The following is a 3,706-nucleotide window of genomic DNA, read 5'->3' on the forward strand; positions in this document are numbered from 1 at the left end:
ATAACCACCTTTCACATTGATATCCAAGAATTAAGATAGATACTGAAGGAGAGATATCTGACTAAATAGAAAATACATGAAACACTAAGAAAAACAACAACCCTAAACACACTCACATTTGGAACTTCTCTCGGGCCATCTGGGAACTGTGAAACAAAGTTATCAGCTAGGAAATGATCCACGCTGAAGAGAGTCCCTGTGATCATCTCCTGAGGTCCAAATGATGCTTACAGCCTTTGATAGAAAAAGTATGTCTCTGATCTTTTAGATGGGACAGAATAGGAATCAGTTTCCATTCTTTTGCCCTTGTAAAAATAGACAGCAATCTTGCAAAAGACCTCTGTGTTTGACCAAGTAGTTTCACAGGAACTTTTGGGAACTTAATTCTGTTTTAACTTTTTTGTCCCTGTGAGAGGCCTAGAAGGAAAAGCAGAGAGTCCAGGCTTCATTTCTTTTTCCAAATCATTCTCACTCCCTCCTTCCCCTCCCTTCACTTGGCAATTCCCCCACAGAGTGCCTGGAAGCTCAATAATGAAAAAAAAAATTTAAACAGCAATATGTCAAAAAATTCAGACCTGAAAGAGTTTATAACTGCACTAATAAAGCCCCCCCCCCCCCCGTTTGTTGGTTTTTAATGGTCCCATGTTGTAAAGATATCCACCAATGGACAAATTGTAGTTAAGGCATAATATCCAAGAGTTAGGAACTAATGCACTGTACAATCTGCTTGTCCTCTCCCTCTCTCACTCCCTCCTGTCTGCCCCACCCCTCAGTCTCTCTCGCCAAAGTGTGCTTCAAAAATACACACTGCTTTAAAAAGAAGATCCTTAACACAAGTGACTTTACGTTTCCTAAAATGCCATAAGAAAATGCAATATCTGGGTACTGTATGGGGAAAAATATGTCCAAGTTTGCATAAAACAAGTACATTTCAGCTTGCAAGTTACTGAACACAATAATGCTGTTTTAATTTTGTTTTCTTTTGCATCAGTTAAAATTCACAAGAAAATAATGTAGATAGAACAAATTGCAGAAGAGGAAAGAAAAAACTTGAATGAAATGGATTTTACAGAAAGCTTTATGATAATTTTTGAATGCATTATTTATTTTTTTGTGCCATGCATTTTTTTCTCACCAAATGACCTTACCTGTAATACAGTCTTGTTTGTCTGTTTACAACCATGTATTTATTGCAATGTACATACTGTAATGTTAATTGTAAATTATCAGTTCTTATTAAAACATCATCCCATGATAGGATGGTGTTGATATATTTGGAAACTCTTGGTGAGAGAATGAATGGTGTGTATACATACTCCTTGTACATTTTTCTTTTCTCCTGTAATATAGTCTTGTCACTTTAGAGCTTGTTTATGGAAGATTCAAGAAAACTATAAAATACATAAAGATATATAAATTTAAATAACATAGCTGCAGGTCTTTGGTCCCAGGGCTGTGCCTTAACTTTAACCAATATTTTCTTCTGTTTTGCTGCATTTCAAAGCAAGGTAATGGTGGGGTTAGGGCTGGGCATTTATATCCAAGCTTTCAATTGATTGGATTTCTGGTAGTAGCTGAATTTTACAAAATCACAAAACCTCTGACAGATCTTGCACCTTTTCAAGATGGAAGCTTGTAGGTACTTCTTGCTATGGAGTGGCACTATATGTGTGATAATTATTTCTAGATGTAAATGAGGAGCTACTTCAGCTAATTATATTTGATGTTTTTTTTATTTTCAAATACTACTGGGGAAATATATTTTCATCCAGTGATTATTGAAAGTCTTGTTGGCTTCCACCATTCACAGGGAAATGAACTTGATTTGAAACTGGAGCCATTCATCACCCATCTTGGTTAGTCACCTGTTCCATTAGCTTTCAGTCATGTTAAGGGACAGTATAATATAAAAGTCTTTTTTTTTAACCTTAAAATTTTTCTTTGTGTCCCCAGGACACATCTTAATCTACACACACACACACACACACACACACACACACATACACACACACACACACACATATATATATATCTCCAAATCTACTTAAATGCAGTTTGGTGTGATACCAATTCAAATAGCATAAGGATTCACTGTTATCTAAAATTTGTTTCTGCAAAACTTATATCCACTTAGAATTACTACATTTAACTTTGTACAGTGGCCAGTTCCTGAAAGCTGTGAAAGTGCTCCAGTGGCTAGTGTGGAACCCTCCCACAGCTGCCCGGCCCTTGGAATGTGTGACTGATCAGTGAAAGGAGAGATTGTTTTTCTAGGAAAAATGAGCCTCCTATTGTTTTATTTTATTTTATTTTTTGACACAAACTGTAGATTTTAGCAGCCCTGGCCCAAAGGAATTTAATTACTTTTGTTTTAAACAGTACAAAGGGGACACTATAATTACAAAATACATCCTTACTGAATTTAGTTGTTTTTAAATTTTATTTCTTTGGATATGTTTTCAGAGTGGTCAATTGTGTGTGAGCATTACAAATGATGATTCTTTTAGTGGTTTCTTAGCCTCTCTTACAGCCCATGGGGATAGTACTGTACATCAATACCTTCATATGAAATTTTTATATGCAATGAAAATAAAAGCATGGGTTGATTCTGCCTATTTATGACTTGGTCTTTTACAAATAAAAATTATTGGTTTTAGATTGAAGTTTAGTCTGCACACATGTCCAAAAGTGATAAATATTGTTGAAATAAAGGATAGGTACACCATAGGTTAGTACTGAGATTCATAACCAAATGAAACCAAATTTTGTTGATTACTTTTGCTATGTAAAAAAAATTCCCAAAGTTACATATATGGCCTATAAGATGAAGCACAATGTTTTCTAAATAGGCCTTCCATGCTTGACTTAATATTCTGTTATATTGAAAATCATTCAGACATTCAGCAGTTATTTGTTGGATACCTACTCTGCCTACCACATGCTTCTAAGCATTCAACAGTAAACAAAAATGCAGTCTTTGCTTTATTGGAGTTTGTAGATTGGAAGGGACAAAGGCATTAAGCAACTCAATGCCCATCTTCTTATTCTGCTCCATACAATGAAAAAGGTCAGTGCCATGATTAAGAGGGAACCTGAACTTGACTTGTTCTGAAGGCCAGAGAAGGCTTCCTGGAGGAAGGTATTTGGGGCCAAGATCAGAAGGACAGTAAGAGGTAACTGGGGAAAAGGAGTTGATAGGAAGAGGAAAAGGCCCAGACAGAGGAAACATTTGCAAAAAACCTGATGTACAAATGAGCTTGGGATATCAGGAGAAATTGAGGGATATCAAAAGAGAGCTTGGCAGGTCCTGAGGCCAATTTCTAACCATCCAATGTAAAAGAGCACCCCCTACTCTACCACCTTCTCCCCTTAACTTTGCTGCATTTTATTTATAATGCTTATCAAAAATTGATATGCATAACTGTTTGTCTTTCCCACCAGATCTCAGCTCCTAAGGCAAATTCATTGCTTATTAGTTTATTCCTAGCATTTAAACTATGCCCAGGACACAGTAGGTTTTTTTTTTTAAGGGTGTACTGGGGATTGAACTTGGGGCACTCGACCACTGAGTCACATCCCCAGCCCTATTTTTAAATTTTTTTTAGAGACAGGGTCTCACTGAGTTGCTTAGCACCTCACTTTTGCTGAGGCTGGCTTTGAACTCAGGATTCTCCTACCTCAGCCTCCCTAGCTGCTGGGATTACAG

At 36.6% G+C, this 3,706-nt stretch overlaps 1 long non-coding RNA gene across 1 annotated transcript; it reads right to left on the minus strand.

The window, feature by feature from the left end:
* Positions 1-1,141: 1,141 nt before the first annotated feature.
* LOC306663633 lies at positions 1,142-3,477 on the minus strand. Its single transcript, XR_013764497.1, has 2 exons — positions 2,011-3,477; positions 1,142-1,939 (listed from the first exon to the last, which is right to left on the minus strand). It is a non-coding gene; the product is annotated as an uncharacterized lncRNA (long non-coding RNA).
* Between the last annotated feature and the right edge of the window lie 229 nt (positions 3,478-3,706).

This window comes from Sciurus vulgaris, assembly GCF_902686455.1.
Source record: "Sciurus vulgaris genome assembly, chromosome: 6".
NCBI lineage: Eukaryota > Metazoa > Chordata > Mammalia > Rodentia > Sciuridae > Sciurus > Sciurus vulgaris.